At 41.2% G+C, this 21,271-nt stretch overlaps 5 non-coding genes across 5 annotated transcripts; 2 read left to right on the top strand and 3 right to left on the bottom strand.

Moving 5' to 3' along the window:
* Nucleotides 1-1,309: 1,309 nt before the first annotated feature.
* Nucleotides 1,310-1,428, bottom strand: LOC148633778 (5S ribosomal RNA). The gene has a single exon (XR_015933869.1). It is a non-coding gene; the product is annotated as a 5S ribosomal RNA (ribosomal RNA).
* Nucleotides 1,429-2,720: 1,292 nt separating this feature from the next.
* Nucleotides 2,721-2,862, top strand: LOC148633777 (U4 spliceosomal RNA). Its single transcript, XR_015933847.1, has one exon. It is a non-coding gene; the product is annotated as a U4 spliceosomal RNA (small nuclear RNA).
* Nucleotides 2,863-5,876: 3,014 nt separating this feature from the next.
* On the bottom strand, nt 5,877-5,950 carry trnan-guu (transfer RNA asparagine (anticodon GUU)). The gene has a single exon. It is a non-coding gene; the product is annotated as a tRNA-Asn (tRNA).
* Nucleotides 5,951-7,143: 1,193 nt separating this feature from the next.
* On the top strand, nt 7,144-7,216 carry trnar-ucg (transfer RNA arginine (anticodon UCG)). The gene has a single exon. It is a non-coding gene; the product is annotated as a tRNA-Arg (tRNA).
* Nucleotides 7,217-8,602: 1,386 nt separating this feature from the next.
* trnas-uga (transfer RNA serine (anticodon UGA)) lies at nt 8,603-8,684 on the bottom strand. The gene has a single exon. It is a non-coding gene; the product is annotated as a tRNA-Ser (tRNA).
* Between the last annotated feature and the right edge of the window lie 12,587 nt (nt 8,685-21,271).

The raw sequence follows: 21,271 nt of genomic DNA, 5'->3' as shown, positions 1-21,271 counted from the left end.
CGGAGGGTCCACATACTGTGGATCCCTCAGTGATCTTCCGCGTGTTCAAACCGCCAGCGTGTGACTCCCCTATCCCCCTGACCTCATTGCTCTGCTCTCGCCTCTGTGCAGCTGAGCCCGACTCATGGTAAAGTGGAAAAAATATGCCCTCAACGTGAGATTTACTCTGGAGTGAGGATAGTTGTTACCTTCTTATCGTTGAAACGGATGTATGTGATGTGGCGACTAGGTTCTTCTCCATTAGCATGCTTAAGGTTAAAGAAAAAAACATTGCTGACTTCTTTTTTTTTTGCCAGCCGCGAGCGCTGATTAGCGAGGTTTGTATTTCATGTTTTGCAAGTTGCATCCATTTTAAGAAAAACAAGTCGTTCAAGACAGGAAATGAATACTTGCATTTAATTAAGTCTAGACGTATGCGGTTGTCCATAATGACCAGTTCTGTTCGAGAACACAGAACAAAAAAAGGCACCGCTGGGATTCGGACCCAGGATTTTCTGTTTACTAGACAGGCGCTTTAACCAACTAAGCCACGGCGCCCCGGGAGTGCTGTCCTTTTGCAGCCACTTGGACACACCACTCAGACACATCTGCATTCGGTGTGTGCTCCGCCTGCTCGCTGAGCAAGTTGCCACCTTTACATACAATAGCAACATCGACACCAAGAGAAAGGATGACAAATGGCTTTTATCTGGAACTTTTCATGTCCAAGGAGCTCAATGTGCTTTCTGTGTACAACAGGGCCACTGAACTCCACACTGGCCACTGAACCACAGCAGTGGCTTGCTGGCTTGACATCTCCCAAGGAAAATGTTGAAATCGCATGTGGAACAGGAAAATGACCCTCGAGTATGAGGGAAAAAAAAGAAAAAGATCAACTGGAGTGCGCCAACCCATGTCAGGACAGCCCAGTTTCCTAGACGAGGTGGCCGAGTGGTAACTGTATGCTGAGTCTAAAGACAGTTTCACCCGTTTTCTGATTGCTCGGTTCTGTACCAGTGCAGACATGTCAAACAGTGAATGGCTGTACCTCTATTGTATCCGTGCTCAATGAATGAAATCGGTAACAAATGAATAAATGTCTAGATATACGAAAAACGAGTGGTTTATCGACTCATCTTCATTTGCAGATTTAGAGGCAGCTTCGATATTCGTTTTACAGACGGGTTTTTTTTTTTGAATATGGGTCACACACATGCCACAGCAACAAAACATCTCTAGAGATGAGGCTATAGATCACCTTTCCATCCTGCAGGTTCTCCTCCCAAAGCCTACGGCACCAACGGCGACCCCTGCTGGCCGGGAGAGCAAAAGCTTACAGCACCTGGTATTCCCAGGCAGTCTCCCATCCAAGTACTAACCAGGCCCGACGCTGCTTAGCTTCCGAGATCAGACGAGATCGGGCGTGTTCAGGGTGGTGTGGCCGTAAGCGAAACCCCCGGCGCCTGACTCGCTACTTGAAGCTGTGTGTGGCGGGGGTTCCGTGCCCCCCGAGCGGGACTGAAGGATCGTTCGTGTGCAACTCTTTGGAAAGGAGCTGCTTTCCAAATCGCATTGTGTGCCTGGATGTTGGCGAATGCGCTCCCTTGTGTTGGCTCGTCCCGCACTGGAGGAGGACAAACAATCTGCACGGAGGAGCACCAGGCAAGTCTTCAGTGCACAGCACTCTGGAAACATTTCGGGGCTGTCGCGTGTTTATTTCAGCACGTAAAGGGCACCGGTCCAACACGTCGGCCGGGCGCGCGGCGCCTCCGCCCTCTTGCTGCCCCTGCAGCTGCTTCACTTTTCCCTTTAGTTGCCATCGATTTTTTTGTAGTGCTATACATATACGATTGAGGTATCTTAGAGTTCTCCTTCGAAGACCCAGCACTCTCTTTTCTTTTCCCAGTGTTACTCATATCGGACTTTTTAAACCTAAAAAAAAATCGTTTTTTTTTCTTTCAATTATAACTGAAGTTTAAACAACTAGTGTTAAGTCCTTATTTTTCTGTAGTCAAAAAAAGCAAAAATTAACATTCAGGTCATGAAAAACTCAAAAAAACTCCCCAACCACTAAACTTTACCTCCCACCTGAGCGCCATCTTGAACTCCCCTACCACCAGAGAAAGCTCACGATTTCGGAAGCTGTCTCCGGGACGTGCTGATTCCACACATCCTGAATAAATCATGATATTGTTAGTTGCTGTAGCTAGACGTTCAAATGAGTTTCATGGCCAGATGGACTGTTTCCTCCAGCGGTATAATATTGCAGTGAGACAGCACGATGCCTGCAAGACTATGTCACGCTAAACGCCACAGATTGTGTTTGTCCGTTCGTGTCAGTCGTCCCGCAGCCACGGGAAGTGGGACACAAACATGCTGCAATGCTTTCAAGACGTTAGGATTTGTTTGTGCAACATCCAAGAAGAGTACTTGTGGCTTGAATGTGAACTGTACGTGCCCGCCCCCTTTCCTCTGTAGTGCATGAGTTCCTCCCGGCATGCCCTTCGTCATTGTTCTGTCATCTTGTATTTAAAGGGTTGTATTTCTGCTGCTGAAAATAAGCAACGGTTTTCTCACAACGCCCTTTGATCCCAACGGAGCCCTTGTCTGTCATGAAATTCTTCAAAACCTCAAGCTAGAAGAAGAAGAAGACGACAAATATGAAGCGTTATAGCAACGACATGCCATGAGACGATCGATAACGATTTCCATAGGATCCCCGCGGTTGCCTGGCAACCGTCAGCTTTGCGCAGTGGCAGTATCATAGACTGTGAGGTTTAGCCGAGGCGCGATTATTGCTAGTTGAAAACTTTTCCCAATACCCCGCTTCCGCCGGTTTGCAATACACTCGGCGAAAGCAATTTTTGACAGTCTCGTCAGAGACTGAGCAAGGTGTTTAAAGACAGATTTTGTCATAGTGACATAATGGTAGAAAGAAACGAGCTTCCCAGTGGGCAAAAGCCGTATAATATACGTCTATTAAACGCATACCTTAGACATCTAAATGTGGTCTGCAATTCATCTAGAATGAAATTCTAATATACGTCTACTGTTATACGTCAATTATACGTCTATGATTAGATGTCCATTATACGTAAATGGTTGGAGTTCTATTATACGGATAAATTCAGAGGACTATTATACATATAATGTAGGTGTTACAGATAACTTTAGAGGTCTATTATACGTATATGGGTAGAGGTCTATTATACATCAAAGACAGGTTTTACAGGTGTAGAAACTAGTAAATCAAGCCAATGATTAGGTTTAGAAATTTATTCTGAAAATACACATTCACACCTGAAACATATGTATTTCAAATTATACATTGTATACAATCAATCAACAATCAACATATGGGCAATAATCATAAAAAACACAACTAGTCTTAAACTTCAGCTACAAATTCTGGTAACATGGCAATATACAGTATAGTAACGACAAACACAAACTAATTACATTAACACACTAACTCAAAACCACATTTTGATTCAAATATACATTTTAAAATGTACAACTTCTATATTTCCAAGAAAAAAAAATATTACAATGGAAGTTAAGACGATTTTTGTCCACTATTTGCAAACCCTGTCTAATTGTCCTAACAGTTAGAACCAAAAACCTATTATTTTCAGTGTCCAGATCTCCTGGCCCCCTGCCTTGCATATGCATTCTTCAAGTAACACGTTGCGTGCTCCTTTATTTCTTTTTCTGTTGATGTAGGGTGGGACTTCAGCACCGCAGCTAGGAGAAAATTATATAATATTACTTCCCAAATAAATGATGATTAATATCTTCTTTAGTATAATCTAAAAAATGAATGGTTTACTGAGCTCAAAGCTGAAATAAATGTATAAAATTTGGCTTGCATCATAGCAGTTGAGCAATAAAGTCTGTCCTAATTAAAGAGTACCCAAAGTTTGAAAGTACAACATAGAATAAGAAAAGAGAAACGGCAAAACGATTTTGTGTCATCTTCCCCATTCACACTATTTTTATGTGCCATTTTTTGCTTATTCACGTACTATTTTAATCAAAATAATATTAAGAAAGATCTGTATGTATTCAGATAGTATTATTATTGTTCATACTTGCTCGTCAAAAGAGGATTGCTGAGATATTTGCGGATATACTTCTACGTTTGAAAAACGTGACCAACGAATACTAGCAATGCATTGTGGTATATAACCGGAAAATATGCTGGGTTGAATATTTTCTCAACGTATGCGTTTATTAATGTTGTCGATATTATGGTTGAAATTTAACATTGATAATACATCGCGGCTATGTGCCCCCTGCTATGAGCTGATGTGCAATTTTAACGCATGCAGTTAGTAAGGATCGGTCACTGTTGTATGGTATTATATATAATGACATTATGGAATAGGATGGGGACAGGCCTGGCATCACGGGGGGAGGGAGGAATGTCGCCCCTTCAGTTTTGGGCAAAAAGATTTACCTAACTTAATTTGCGCCCTAAAAAAATAGTTGTACTTTGTCAATGGTCAGACATCACTAAATGACACGAACAGTCACTCAGTCTGTTTGATGGGCAGGAGGGCTATCCGTCCAGGAACTGCACATATCAGTGTCGTTATTGAGTGTCAACATTACGATCCTGTTTGCTCAGGTGGACCGATTCCTTGCAGTAGTTTATCATTAAACTTAAAATCATTATATAACTAGGACTAGTTATAGCAGTCTGTGCTTTCTGTTGGTTTTACAACAATTTTTTCTTAACGATTCAGAACGTCCATGTAGCTGCAAAAATGAACGCTTATGGTACTTTTCGCTCCAGGCTATACAAACCGTGAGAGTGAGATTAGATCGGATCGTCTCTAATCGGTCCCTACAGTTGGAAGGCTCCTTGAAGCGTGCACCCCCATCATTCATCTTTGCGCATCTGTGAAAGGTAGACTCTTGAGCAATGTTTGAGCCAGCTCTAAGGCAACTAGTGCTATTGGACAGACACCTCTGGAAGATCCTAAGAGTCTCTTAACACCACTTCCAGCAGCAAGCTTAATTGTTCGCTGGAGGTCTCCCACCCAGGTACTGACCAGGCAAAGAATCACCAGTACATTGAATGAGGAAGTTAATCCTGAAATCCAATTACATATCTCAAGGTAAGACAAATCCATAAGAACATGTCTTAGTATTACTTCGTTTACATTAGTATGGCACTGAGTTGGAGCTCCTCTTTAAGCTGTGGTTTAGTTTTGCATTCATGTGTTTCTAGAGCAGTTATTTATGGGGGTGGGTGGGTCTTTCACAGAGGCTCAGGACAAATCCCCCGCCTGAAAGTCTAATGTGTGCGTTCAGACAGTCACAGGTCAAGAGCCAGGCAGGAGGACAATGGACAGAAGAGCCAACGAACTAAAAATAAAAGAACAGATATGAAAAAGCCACCATCTTTTTCTTTTTGACATTTTCCGACTTTCATGCAAGCCAGGACAAAGTTGCTCGTAGCTACTTGTGGATTCAAATACTCTATCGAGTGCTTTGATGAGTTTTTGCAATTTGATTGTCGTCCTGTCAGCCTGTTTCTGTTTTTTTTTTTTTCAATCTAGGGATGGAAAGTATGAGGGAAATGATGGAGCAATCAATAACCGCTCCGGAAAAATGGCAGAAAGAAATGGTCCGTCACTAAGGACATTTGTGAAGCAGAGGAGTGACATCACCACAAAGGCGACACATTCTGCTGATGGTTTTGGTGAATAATGATTGAGGCGCGTTAAGAGAAAGGTAGCTGTGTCAGCATGCGTAGGCTGCAAAGGATCAAGCAAAGGTTTACTCCATGCTGAAAAGAGAAGAAAAGAAGCACAATGTTTCGACTGTGGAGCCTTCTGCGCCATCTTCTTTAGCGGTGATGATGTTTACATTGGAAAAACTGAGACATGCGTCCCTGGGTGGGCTTGAACCACCAACCTTTCGGTTAACAGCCGAACGCGCTAACCGATTGCGCCACAGAGACTGACGGCTGCTTGTGCTCCCTACATTTGCAGGTTTATGGTCAAAGAAAACAATCACTTGCGCTTCTTGCAGCCGGCAATCTTTTTCCACTGACAACCAAGAAATGGATTTCATCTTTCACAAGCTGTATGGATTTCTTCAAAAACAAGTTATTCCAGAAAGGAAATGAATTCTTGCATTAAACTGAACCAAGCTGTACATGTTTGTCTGAAATGATACATTCGGCACAGCAAGACACGGAGAGAGGCACCGCTGGTATTCAGACCCAGGATCGCCTGCTTACTAGGCGGGCACTTTAAGCCACTAGGGAACAGCGCCAGCGGAGCACCACGCTTTTACAGACACTTGGACACATCTGCGTTCGGTGTGCACTTAACCTGCTCTCTGAGCCCGTTGCCTCCGTCCCATTTAATAGCAGAACTGACGCCAAGAGAAATGATGAGAAATGGCATTTATCGGGCACTTTTCATGTCCAAGGAGCTCAATGCCCTTGACACCTCCCCAAGGCGACAGAGCTGTGCATTCTTTGGCGACACCATTTTTTCTTTTGTTTAATTTCTATACTTATTGATAGAATAAAAACGATATGTCATGTACTGTAAGGGAAATGTCTCTTTTCATGGGGAAAGCTAGCACCAGCAAATGTTGTGTTTAGAAGAAGTGATTTAACATGACACGTGACCTAATTTACCGGAGCAAAAGCTCACCCAGCAAGCCCTGCTTTACTTCTACAGGAGAGAAGTACTGTAGAGTCTGCAAGATGTTCAGCTGGGTAGCTACGTCAGCATGCCTCGGCTGCAAAGGAACAAGTACTAGGTTTATTGCATGCTGAAAAGAGAAGAACGGAAACACAGCGTTTCGACTGTGAGGTCTTCTCACACCTGAAGAAGCCTCACACCTGTAAAAGGCTCCATGGTTTTCTTTCTTCTCTTTTCAACATGGAATACACCTATTGTCTGCAAGATGTGACAATTTCATGGTGTTTTGGAAGAAAACCTTTTTTCTTTGAATTCAAAATCAATCGGAATTTCAGCACAACACATCAACACTTTTTCTGTTTTAAGGAGATGATATTTTAAACCTGACAAAAATAGTAGGAAACACAAGTTTCTTGCTGTGAAAATTTAGATGGGGAAGTGTACTACTAGTAGCAGTGTAGAGCTCTCTGTGGTGGAGTGCAAGCGCATGTTCTATGGGCCAGTGGCGTAATGGATAACGCGTCTGACTTCGGATCAGAAGATTGTAGGTTTGAGTCCTGCCTGGCTCGTGAGGCTTTTAAACCTCTCAGGTTCCTCGGTAACAGGTTGCCGTCATGTATATGAACTATAGAAAAGCATTTGCCACAACCCGTAAATTAGCACGCAAGTGCGGGCTGGTGAACACAGAACTGTATGGAGATCATCTCCAGCTCCGAGCTCAATTGCAATGAAAAAACATGCAGAACAGAACTGGAGAGCAGCTGAATTTGTGCTCAGTAGGGTGGGGAGGACTCAGCATTGCTATTGTTCTAATTGGCATGAACTGCAGGGGATCTGAATCAGAACACGTCACTTAGTTCGATCATTGCGTCAATATGTAGGCCACGTTAATACAGAATTATTACTTTGTCTGTCTCGTCTTTGTATATAGCTGAATGTCCCTGACAATTTCATGTTAGTTTTTAAGAACGACATTGGTGCTAATATATACATATATAGCATATAAGGAACACGTTTGTCCCAAAACAAACAAGAACAGCAGCTGAGGGTTTGAGTTTGAACATGCACTGTATTAAAGCAGCTTTTATTTCCATTGATAAATGCTAGATATTCCTACAGAGATTCTCCAGGTGAGTAAGCGATTCCTGTTTCTGTTTCTATTTTTGTTTCATATATATACAGTATATATATGTTACATGTGTCTCTGCAATAGTATAAATGTGTTATACACTATCAGGGGCTGCTTTTTTGTGCACCTCATCTACAACAAGGGTTTTTTTTTCATTTATGTTTGTGGACCTTCACCATTTGAGGAAGTGAGTTAGATAAGAAAGTTACAGGTATGGTGAGCAATGACTGACAAAGGCACGTACTGCGTATTCCTTACAGAAGTGTAAGCAATTTGTTCTAAAAAACACCGGCTAAAGTCCAACATCGTTAGCAATCTTATTACTTAAACAGAATTAACATCAATAAACTGTAAGGTGCTGGTACATGCGAGTAGATTTGATCTTCTATTAAACAAAAATGCAATTACAGCTCTAAAAAGGTCAGCCTAGACTTCTGTAACAGATCTGTTCAGGTCATCGCTGTTTCTCTGACCTTGTGAGTCTTTGGAATTTTAAAAGTGTATTTTGCTTGCCTTTCATGTGGTCTTAGTACAAGTCACTGTGGCGTATGCGGTCCTACACAGCCTTGCTATAGACGTGACGAGCCTCCACTATGTTGCAATGGAGAACAGGTTCAGTACGGAGCTGCCGAGAAAATTCAGCTGGAAAGCTCGTTGCAGAAAAGCATCGTTATCTGTGTCCAGCAGCAAAGCGTCCATCGTGGGTGCTGAAGAATCGATTTCACAGGCTGCGGGTCCAGGCGATTTAGAGTGTTAAAGGTCCCAGCGAAAACGAAACGGCGCTGGTCCTTTTACACGCACGCACGCAACCAAATGCAAAGGACGCCGTAGTCGGCAGGATTTGAACCTGCGCGGGGAGACCCCAACGGATTTCAAGTCCGTCACCTTAACCACTCGGCCACGACTACAGCGAGTGCTGCGGCCGCTGCCTTCTTGCTACAATCGAACAGGGAGTGCGAGGCGGCGGCGGCAGCGGAGGCAACTTTTTTCAAGTTCGCTCTCCGTTTAAGAAACCTTTTACGCCATACGTGCAAGCACACACACACACACACACCTCAGAGGACTTAAGGGTGGCTTCAAGTTGGAATGATAAAGTCTCCCCGTTCGGACATGAAAACAGAACGTTCTTAGACAGAAAGCAATCAACAACGGAGACATGTGGACGACGATTTTAGTCACTGCACTTTGAATAGCATTTTTACTCCAGTTACAGGAGATGCACCAATGGCCCTTGACCTACGCTCTTACCAATGCCTTGAACATTCAAACAAAACAGCCCTCAAGTCCTGCGGTTTAATATAACGCTGTTACGTGTCGAGGCAGTATTTGACTCTGTCCTACCGTTGAGACACGGGGCGTATATGGAAACGAACACATGCTACGGATCGTCTCTAATCGGTCCCTACAGTTGGAAGGCTCCTTGAAGCGTGCACCCCCATCATTCATCTTTGCGCATCTGTGAAAGGTAGACTCTTGAGCAATGTTTGAGCCAGCTCTAAGGCAACTAGTGCTATTGGACAGACACCTCTGGAAGATCCTTAGAGTCTCTTAACACCACTTCCAGCAGCAAGCTTAATTGTTCGCTGGAGGTCTCCCACCCAGGTACTGACCAGGCAAAGAATCACCAGTACATTGAATGAGGAAGTTAATCCTGAAATCCAATTACATATCTCAAGGTAAGACAAATCCATAAGAACATGTCTTAGTATTAGTTCGTTTACATTAGTATGGCACTGAGTTGGAGCTCCTCTTTAAGCTGTGGTTTAGTTTTGCATTCATGTGTTTCTAGAGCAGTTATTTATGGGGGTGGGTGGGTCTTTCACAGAGGCTCAGGACAAATCCCCCGCCTGAAAGTCTAATGTGTGCGTTCAGACAGTCACAGGTCAAGAGCCAGGCAGGAGGACAATGGACAGAAGAGCCAACGAACTAAAAATAAAAGAACAGATATGAAAAAGCCACCATCTTTTTCTTTTTGACATTTTCCGACTTTCATGCAAGCCAGGACAAAGTTGCTCGTAGCTACTTGTGGATTCAAATACTCTATCGAGTGCTTTGATGAGTTTTTGCAATTTGATTGTCGTCCTGTCAGCCTGTTTCTGTTTTTTTTTTTTCAATCTAGGGATGGAAAGTATGAGGGAAATGATGGAGCAATCAATAACCGCTCCGGAAAAATGGCAGAAAGAAATGGTCCGTCACTAAGGACATTTGTGAAGCAGAGGAGTGACATCACCACAAAGGCGACACATTCTGCTGATGGTTTTGGTGAATAATGATTGAGGCGCGTTAAGAGAAAGGTAGCTGTGTCAGCATGCGTAGGCTGCAAAGGATCAAGCAAAGGTTTACTCCATGCTGAAAAGAGAAGAAAAGAAGCACAATGTTTCGACTGTGGAGCCTTCTGCGCCATCTTCTTTAGCGGTGATGATGTTTACATTGGAAAAACTGAGACATGCGTCCCTGGGTGGTACGTCTCTTTGTGCCTGCGCGGCAAAGGCGAAGTGCCACTTCTCCTTTCCTGGTACTATAAAAACGCTAAATCGCTTGGCCCTGCTGCCATGGAAATGAGTTCTTCAGATAACCACACATCTTGCGTTCGCACCTCTGGTGTTTTACTTATGCCTTTGAAAACCTAATGAATAAAACTGAAAGAACCGACACAATATGTAGGTGCTCGTAAAGCACGCATTAAAGAACTGTTAAAAGCAAGGGTTTCAGTGGGTTAACTGAGGAGAAGGCGTGATCGCTAAATGTTGACTTTGTATTTGGTGTTAGAAACATTCTTACTGTGCATGACGTGCAACAAATTTAGCCACAGAAATTGCATCACGCTTTCATGTATGGTATTGCAGACACCAACGTTGCCTAGATAGAAAACCGAAATAGCCGTGGGTTTGCTTGCTGGTCTGAAGGATCTCTCTTCGAATCTCTATCATTTGTCAATTGAAGAAAAAGGTGCTGCAATCTGATACGTTCAGAATCAAACCCGCAGCTGTTGTTCGACTTTATTTCTTGACTAATTACAACTGAGTGTCGCATGAGCAGTTACGTAAACTTGTCTGATATATTTGAACACAAATGCCGTTCTTCAATTAAAACTAACAGTACATTGTCAGGGACATTCAGTTCTATACAAACAAGAGACAGACAAGAGAATATTTCTACCTTTCATGTGGACTACGTGTTGACTTACTGATCGGAATAATTGAAAAGTTCGGGTTCATAGCCGATGCAGTGCGTGCTAATTAGAACAACAGCAATGCTGAGCTCTCAGCACCGTACTGAGCCCAGGTGATTTTCTAAAGCTGTCAGGTGCAGTTCATTTACATGAAGGAAATCTCTTACTGAGTACGATTACAATGCAGTAAGTAGCACAGACTACTTAGGGGAGTAGCCCGATGCGTTTAAAAACCAGCCGAGCCAGACAGGAGTCAAACTTGCAATCTCCTGATCCATAGTCAGACGCTTTATCCATTGCGCCACTGGCCCTCGTGTGATACTGCAGGGCTGTAACCCAGTGAGATAAGCAATGCAACTAGTAAAATACCCCCGGTCCATTCTTTTCCAAAAGTGAGAAACACCTGTTTTCTACATTTTGTCTGTTTTAAAACCATATCTCTTTAAACCAAACCAAGAGTTTGTCTTTTGCACTGATATTCTGATTCATTTCGATTTCAAAGAAAAAAACAACATTATCTTCCAAAGCATCATAAAATTGTCCCTTCTTCCAGACTCCAGGTGAGCAGATCACAGAGTCCGTAATGAGCTTCCTCCATCAAGCAAAGTACCTGAACATAACTCTGTCTTCATAAAAGCGCCCCTTGAAAGGTCTGCTATACTACTACAAGAGAGAAGTAGAGTCTGGAAGAAGGGACAATTTTATGATGCTTTGGAAGATAATGTTTTTTTTTCTTATACTGAAAATGAAAGGTAGTTGTTTCTATATGGACTCAGTCTTTGGAATTTGTATATATATATATTTCAGTGATCCCTCAGCCATTCCTTCTGTATTGTAATTCAATTTCTCTTTTAAAATTCCTTCCCCACTTCTAGGACCTGCAGTTGCTGAACTCCACAATGGCTTCTATTGGAAAGTCTGTGACTGAGACCAAGTAAGTGTTCACTTTTTTATGAAACCATTATTTATTTTGGAGCAATGAGCAATTCTTATATAAATGCAATAAAATCATTATGCTCAAACTATGAGAGAGAATTTTAAGGATAATTTAATAAATCAGTCTTAGCTTGTTTCTATACACAGATGGTATTATTTATTTTCAAAGGAAACCCGCGAGGATTCCCCTGGTGTGCAAGATTTGCCTGAATACTTTTGATCAGCTTCCTGCTCTCTTGAAGAGGGCGTGTATGAAGCACGCCATGGCAGAACAGATCAGGATGGCCTCTCAACAGGCGAGGGAGGACATGATGAATCACCTGAAGAACGGGGTCATCGTGGATTACCACAGAATAGAGATCGTGTCTGGTGAGGCAAACAGAATAGACTGCTAGAGTCCTTGGGCCTTTTTGTACATGGGAAACCTGAAGACACATCGGCAAGGTGAGATATTTTTAATCTATAACGCTTCTGTAATTTCTTTTTGAAATCATTGTTACAACATATTATGTAAAAGCATGTTGAAAAGAATCTACCTACATTCCAGCGGCCCTGAGCAAGAGGCCGCTGTCCAGGAGGAAGAGATGCCAGAGGCTGCTCTAGAAACTGAAACAGAAGCAGATAAGGAAGGGGAAGATGTGAGCTCTGAAGAACTCTATCAGCAGTAAGACTTTATATTTTTCAGATGTATCTATTTTTTACTAAAATTCTAATTTGTCTTATAGGTATAAAATGTTTAAACCGGTGTTTTATATCCTTACAGGCCCTGAGTAGTTAAAAAGTATCAGCAGGCTCTCCGGAAGAGAGTGACCCAAGCTGGACTCTATAGAAAGCACTCCCTGGATGCTCTTCTCCTGATTGGATTCAAACAGTACCTTACCAAGGATCTTTGAGTGGCAAATTATTCTCAGGAGGTATTTATTTTTTAAAGGCATTTAAAATTAAGCAATGGTATCTTCATTGTAAATGTTTTTATTTCTTAGCTTAAAATTCACCCATGTGAAATGATGTCAGACATAAACATCATGACTCTATATTTTCTACCTGAATCTATTCTACTTAAATTATTACATTATACACAATTTGAGTTCATTTTAAAAAAGTAAAAGGTAATGAAAGGAATGCATTTTCATAAGAAAGATAATACCGATATGCATGTGATAATCTTCCTAATATCATATAGTGCATCATTTGGACACTTTGTGGGCTTGAAATACAAAGAAAATCATGTTCTATGGTACAAGATAAATGCAAAGCTTTTATTATAATTAGATTTGTTTATAAAGCATAAGCAATCATTTATTACATTAATATATGTAAAAATAACATTTTAGCATCATACGTTAAGTATATTTAGTCCCTAATGCTGAAAGAAATGATCATAGAACATGACTTCTAACCTTACCTGCGGTGTTTTTGATCCCTATTGCTCAATGCACAGTGAAAGCATTGCATACATGTCTGACAATGAGAAATGGGCCCCTGAGACAGTCATTTGCCTGTTTCACAAGTGATCGTATTTTACTAGAGATTCTGTTTGGGATTCAGATGTGCATTCGGACAGCAATCCCTTTCAAGAAATGATACGTTCTGGATGAGGTCAAAGGTGCTGGAACACTGTATTTAGGATGTGTTTGCAGTTATTCTGTGTCTCTAGCTTCAACCCAGTGATATATATATATATGCTCACTGATTTTTTGGTACATGCCCAGGGCAATAATCATTATGAGGATTTATTTCCATATGTGCTAGAGGTAGTGTTGTGAAATTCTTCAACACACTGGATCGCAGGTTTAAACCCCCTGCACTCTTACTCCTTAAATACCAACAAATGCAGATATGTAGCAATCATATTGTAGCGGACACTCATTTGCCTGTTTCACAAATGATCATATTTTACTAGAGATTCTGTTTGGGATACGGATGTGCATTCTGACAACAATCTCTTTCAAAAAATGATTTTACCTTATTGCAGCTTTGCCCTTCTTGCCTCTTTGGAAAATATCTCCATCTTGTGGTCGTTGTTGGTAATGTCTAGACAATATCTCCATCTTGTGGTCGTTGTTGGTAATGTCTTCTTATGCATTTTTTTATTTCAATTCTTTATTAGTTGATTCTAGAATCTCTACAATAGAGCTGAAAATATCAGTTTTGTAGCAGACAATATGAAATTAGTTATAGTTCAATTAAGAATTTATTACCCTGTTTGTAACATAACAAATTAAAATTGATTAAAACTAAGTTTGGAACACCAGGGAACATAAAAAATGATTTTTAGGAAAACCATGAGGTTCTCTGTGTCCGATGCCTGCAAAGGGAGAAAGCTAGAATCCTTTGATTTTTCAAAATTTGAAAATAAACATCATATAACAACAGCTTTCATTCCTAGGAGTGAAAAATAACCATTTTTGAAGACATATTAGTTTCTAAAACACTACAATAAAGTTAAAAACATCCGTTTTATATTACTTTTAGTATTTTTAGTGAAATTAGTCATTTATTGCACTATTTTTAATATAATCTCAAATTAAAAGTGATTAGAATTAAGTTTGGAGCAACAAGGAACACAAAAAAAAAAGATTTTAAGAAAAAAAATGATGTCTTCTGTGCCAGGTGCCTGCAAGGGGAGAAAGGTAGAATCCTACCCAGGCTCCTGGAGCTCTGTCCTGGCTAAAGGAGGGTGAATCCATCCCCTTCAAAGCTCCATGAAAAAATGATCATTTAAAATTTGAAAAAAAAAACATCATATAACATCATATAACAACAGTTTTCATTCATAGGAGTGAAAAACAACCATTTTTAAAGACATATTAGTTTCTAAAACACTACAATAAAGTTAAAAACATCCATTTTATATTACATTATTTTTTGTGAAATTAGTCATTTATTGCACTATTTTTAATAAAATCTCTAATTAAAAGTGATTAAAATTAAGTTTGGAACAACAAGGAACACAAAAAAAAAAGATTTTAAGGAAAAAAATATTGTCTTCTGTGCCAGGTGCCTGCAAGGGGAGAAAGCTAGAATCCTACCCAGGCTCCTGGAGCTCTGTCCTGGCTAAAGGAGGGTGAATCCATCCCCTTCAAAGCTCCATGAAAAAATGATATTTTTAAATTTGAAAAAAAAAAACATTATAGAACAACATCTCTTGGTCCACAGAGTGCAAAAATCCAACTTTGAAGAAAATCCATTGACTGATCCCCGAATCCTGAAGTTTCTTCGCATGATATCGGGCTTGCAACCACTTTCTGGAAAATGATGAAAAATGCCAAAAATGAAAAAAAGTTATCAATTCTAGAGCCTAAGAGGAAAATAAGACAAATGTATATCTCCAAATAATTTTATGTGCTTCAGAAGAGCCCAGGAAAGTTTTTTGCATACATGAAACCACGCCCGTTTGCACGTAAGCAGACATGGTTGCACACACGACTGCATGAAAGCACGCGTGCATGTGAAATCATCCTGTTAAGAATTTGAAAAGCCACACCACGGCGCACTTGAAATAGCTCTTACATTAGTGGTAGACGCAGGAATCGCCTTTTTATTTACGCTCTTACCAACGCGATGGAAAGCAAAACAAAGCAAAGCAGAGCAAAACAAAACGAACAAACGCAAAACCCTCACGTCCCGCACTTGCATATAACGCCGTTACGTGCCCAAGCGGTATTGTATGTCATTCTAGCACTGCACCCCGGGGAGTACGGTATATGGGAATGAGCACACGCCACGAATCGTCTCAAATCACTCCCTACAGCTGTAAGGCGCCTTGAAGCGTGCACCCCCAACATTCTTCTTTGCGCATCTGTGAAAGGTAAACTCTTGAGCAAACTCTGAACCAGCTCTAAGGAAACTAATCCGATTAGACGTTACTTTGACTCATCCTTTAACAGTTTTCAGTCTCTGTCTTTAAACACCTTGCTCAGTCACATTCAAGCCACAAGTACTCTTCTCGGATGTTGCACAAACAAATCCTAACGTCTTGAAAGCATTGCAGCATGTTTGTGTCCCACTTCCCGTGGCTGCAGGACGACTGACACGAACGGACAAACACAATCTGTGGTGTTTAGCGTGACATAGTCTTGCAGGCATCGTGCTGTCTTACTGCAATACTATACCACTTGAGGAAACAGTCCATCTGGCCATGAAACTCATTTGAACGTCTTGCTACAGCAACTAACAATAACATGATTTATTCAGGATGTGTGGAATCAGCACGTCCCGGAGACAGCTTCTGAAATCGTGAGCATTCTCTGGTGGTGTCCTTGAGGGCTCCGGCGGGCGTGTGTTGGTGGTATAGTGGTGAGCATAGCAACCTTCCAAGCAGTTGACCCAGGTTCGATCCCCGGCCAATGCAGTGGTGAGTGTTTTCAGGTGCTGTCACGAGCCTTGGATTGTGACTAGCAAAGCGAAGCCTTTTGAAAGAGCTAAAGCACTGCAAAACGGAATTGAAGGAGAATCTTACAGGGGATTCTGAGCGGTGTCTAAATAAATAAATTCACAGCGTCCGCGGATGGCATTTTGCAGCTGGAAGCAGATGTCGACGCTTTTTGCACAGAGCACCAAAAAAGCGTCTTTTTTTAAGGTACAGGCACTGAGCATTGGTGGTTCATTGTTAGAACTCTCGCCTGCCACGCAGGAGGCTTGGTTTCGATTCCTGGCCAATGCAGTGGCTTTTGCAGCGAAAGGCTCCATCACTTGCATCCCAACTTTTGCAACTCGCAACTGAAAACCCACTGAAGCTAAGCAGGTGTGAGCCAGGTCAGTACCTGGATGAGGGTGAGCTACAGGGAAAAACAAAGCTTCCAGCTGGAAGCGGTGTTAATGGGGCCAGCGGGGAGGCGCTCACTCTGAGGTCTGTGCGGGTCCCAATCTCCTAATATAGTGACGGAGAAGCTGTGTTGTAAAAGGGCGCTGTCTTTTGGATGAGATGTAAAACCGAGGTCATAGTGCTCTGTGGTCATTAAAAATGACCACCAAAACCTTTGACAAAAGCTCTTGGTAATTGATGGTCTTCAATAATGCTTCTCCTTTAGGTACATTTTAAATCAGCTGAAAAATGCTGTGAAATGGGGGGGCACTTCAGGCCAGTGTAGGATTTGGGTTACAAGAACCATGAAACTGCACGAGAAAGCCCGTACACTGAATTACACGGCTTTCTATTCAAAGGAGGACAAAAGAAATTCCCTGAGTTCGATTTTTTGCAGCACAGAGAGGAGCACTGTTGTGAGGTTGGTTAGCTCAGTTAGTTAGAGCGTGGTGCTAATAATGCCAAGGTTACGGGTTCGATCCCCGTACGAGCCAGGTCCTTTTCTCCTCTCTTACCAAAGCTGTTAGGTTCCTTTCCGTGGTGAGATGGGTTGTCATGCAACGCTGCCACACAGTGCCAACAGACAAGAGTGTTGCGGGAGAAGAGAAAAGTGTTTGAAGATTTAAGAGTGTCTTAGGTGGAGCCAAAATCAAGTGTCACAAATGCAAGTGGGAGGATTTCCAATGTTTAATATGGTAAAAATAAGCGGACGTTATCTGCCGGTCCGGCACAGTCTGCCATGCTTTTGTCATATACTGTAAAGTGGTGTCGAACTGGGTGTCGAACTGGAGCCTCACCATTTGCATATGTGAGGCTCCTGTTATACATCGATTGTCACATTAAATGACAAAAATGAAGAGAGTTAAAGCAGCTGGAGAGGTTTTCTTACAACTTTTGAGCTGACACAGTTTTGAAAAATGTTTCATTCACGCTGCACTGTACAACATAGGCAGCCAAGAGTCTCCAAAACAAAACAGAATTGACAGATAGGAGAAAATTCCCACTCGTCCTGAAGTTCCAAAAATCCAGCACTGAGCGTAAACAAAGTGTCTAAGTAGTGTGGGAATGTTAAACCTAACCCTAGCTGGAGTTTGAGCAATCCAGCACTGAGAGTAAAAAGATGAGTCAAAGTAACGTCTAATCAGATTAGTTTCCTTAGAGCTGGTTCAGAGTTTGCTCAAGAGTTTACCTTTCACAGATGCGCAAAGAAGAATGTTGGGGGTGCACGCTTCAAGGCGCCTTACAGCTGTAGGGAGTGATTCGAGACGATTCGTGGCGTGTGCTCGTTCCCATATACCTTACGCCCCGGGGTGCAGTGCTAGGATGACGTACAATACCGCTTGGGCACGTAACAGCGTTATATGCAAGTGCGGGACGTGAGGGTTTTCGTTTGTTCGTTTTGTTTTGCTCTGCTTTGCTTTGTTTTGCTTTCCATCGCGTTGGTAAGAGCGTAAATAAAAAGGCGATTCCTGCGTCTACCACTAATGTAAGAGCTATTTCAAGTGCGGTGTGGTGCGGCTTTTCAAATGCTCAACAGGATGACTTCGCATGCACGTGTGCTTTCATGCAGTCGTGTGTGCAACCATGTCTGCTTATGTGCAAACGGGCGTGGTTTCATGTATGCAAAAAACTTTCCTGGGCTCTACTGAAGCACATAAAATTATTTGGAGATATACATTTGTCTTGTTTTCCTCTTAGGCTCTAGAATTGATAACTTTTTTTTAGGATTCTAGCTTTCTCCCCTTGCAGGCATCGGGCACAGAGGACCTCATGGTTTTCCTAAAAATCTTTTTTTTTGTGTTCCTTGTTGTTCCAAACTTAATTTTAATCACTTTTAATTAGATATTTTATTAAAAATAGTACAAAAAATGACTAATTTCACTAAAAATAATGTAATATAAAACTGATGTTTTTAACTTTATTGTAGTGTTTTAGAAACTAGTATGTCTTCAAAAATGGTTATTTTTCATTCCTAGGAATGAAAGCTGTTGTTATATGATGTTTATTTTCAAATTTTGAAAAAATCAAAGGATTCTAGCTTTCTCCCCTTGCAGGCATCGGACACAGAGAACCTCATGGTTTTCCTAAAAATCATTTGTTATGTTCCCTGGTGTACCAAACTTAGTTTTAATCAATTTTAATTTGTTATTATGTTAAAAACAGGGTAATAAGTTTCTAATTGGACTATAAATAATGTCATATTGTCTGCTATAAAACTGATGTTTTCAACTCCATTGTAGAGATTCTAGAATCAACTAATAGAGAATTAAAATAAAAAAGGGCATAAGAAGACATTACCAACAACGACCACAAGACGGAGATGTTGTCTAGACATTACCAACAACGACCACAAAATGGAGATATTGTCCAAAGAGCCAAGAAGGGCAAAGCCGCGATAAGGAGATTGCGGTCAGAATGCACATCCGGATCCCAAACAGAATCTCTAGTAAAATATGATCATTTGTGAAACAGGCAAATGAGTGTCTGCTACAATATGATTGCTACATATCTGCATTTGTTGGTTTTTAAGGAGTAAGAGTGCAGGCGGTTTAAACCTGCGATCCAGTGTGTTGAAGTATTTCACAACACTACCCCTAGCACATCTAGAAATAATTCCTCATAATGATTATTGCCCTGGGCATGTACCAAAAAATCAGTGAGCATATACATATATCGCTGTGTTGAAGCTAGAGACACAGAATAAGTGCAAACACATCCTAAATACAGTGTTCCTGCACCTTGACCTCATCCAGAATGTATCGTTTTTTGAAAGGGATTGCTGTCAGAATGCACAACTGAATCCCAAACAGAATCTCTAGTCAAATATGATCATTTGTGAAACAGGCAAATGAGTCTCTCAGGTGCCCATTCCTCATTTTCAGACACATTTATGCAATACTTTCACCATGCGTTGAGCAATAGGGATTAAAGATACCAGAGGTAAGGTTTAAAAGTGATTCTGAGGTGCAACACATCAGCGAAACAGCTAGGCATCTGAAATGCGGGGTTTTAGAGCCCTTCAGGGAACACCGTACCCTAAAGGTACCAGAAGTCCACTAGTATAAGCATTAAGTCACTGTCAGCCCTGTTGCAATGTGATTGCTACATATCTTCATTTCTTTGGTTTTTAAGGAGTAAGAGTGCAGGGGGTCTAAATCTGCGATCCAGTGTGTTGAAGTATTTCACAACACTACCTGTAGCCCGTCTGGAAATAAATCCTCATTCTGATTATTGACCTGGGCATGTACCAAAAAATTCCTGAGCATATATATATATCACTGTGTTGAAGCTAGAGACCTGTATGTAATATGATGCTAAAATGTCATTTTCACATATATTAATGTATTAAATGATTGCTTATGCTTTATAAACAAATCTAATTAAAATAAAATCTTAAGTTTTATATTTATCTTGTACCATAGAACATGATTTTCTTTGTATTTCAAGCCCACAAAGTGTCCAAATGACGCACTACATGATAAAAGAAAGATTATCACATGCATATCTGTATAATCTTACTCATGAATATGCATTCCTTTCATTACCTTTTAATTTTTAAAATGAACTCAAGTTGTGTATAATGTAATAATTTAAGTAGAATAGATTCAAATAATGATCCAGTGTGTTGCACTACTTCACTGCTTCACTGCTCTATGCCGTCTGGAAATAAATCCTCAGACTGCTTACTGCCCTGGGCTTGTACCAATAAATTACAGGAGCACATCTATATATCACTGCGTTGAAGCAGGAGACACACAATCACTGCAAACACATCCTAAATACAGTGTTCCAGCACCTTTGACCTCATCAAGAACGTATCATTTCTTGAAAGGGATTGCTGTCCGAATGCACATCTGAATCCCAAACAGAATCTCTAGTAAAATACGATCATTTGTGAAACAGGCAAATGACTGTCTCAGGGGCCCATTCCTCATTCTCAAGACACATGAATGCAGTACATACACCATGCATTGAGCAATAGGGATTAAAGACACCACAGGAAGGGTTAGAAGTCATTCTGACTATATTCAAAAATATTGGACTCATATTATTATGATGGCAGACATGATGCTGCATTTAAAACCAGGGTTAATGGACATTATATGACTGTCAATTCTGTTTTGTTTTGGAGACTCTTAGCTGCCTATGTGGTACAGTGCAGCGTGAAGGAAACATTTTCCAGAACTGTGTCAGCTCAAAAGTTGTAAGAAAACCTCTCCAGCTGCTTTAACTCTCTTCATTTTTGTCATTTAATGTGACACTCGATGTATAACTGGATCCTCACATATGCAAATGGTGAGGCTCCAGTTCGACACCCAGTTCGACACCACTTTACAGTATATGACAAAAGCATGGCAGACTGTGCCGGACCGGCAGATAACTTCCGCTTATTTTTACCATATTAAACATTGGAAATCCTCCCACTTGCATTTGTGACACTTGATTTTGGCTCCACCTAAGACACTCTTAAATCTTCAAACACTTTTCTCTTCTCCCGCAACACTCAGTGTATGTCGGCACTATGTGGCAGCATTGCATGACAACCCCTCTCACCACGAAAGGAACCTAACAACTTTGGT

Source organism: Lepisosteus platostomus, unplaced genomic scaffold (genome assembly GCF_059453375.1).
Source record: "Lepisosteus platostomus isolate fLepPlt1 unplaced genomic scaffold, fLepPlt1.hap1 Scaffold_42_H1, whole genome shotgun sequence".
Classification (NCBI taxonomy): Eukaryota; Metazoa; Chordata; class Actinopteri; order Semionotiformes; family Lepisosteidae; genus Lepisosteus; species Lepisosteus platostomus.
Note: the sequence above shows the minus strand (reverse complement) of the source record. Positions and strands in the feature narration are given on the sequence as shown.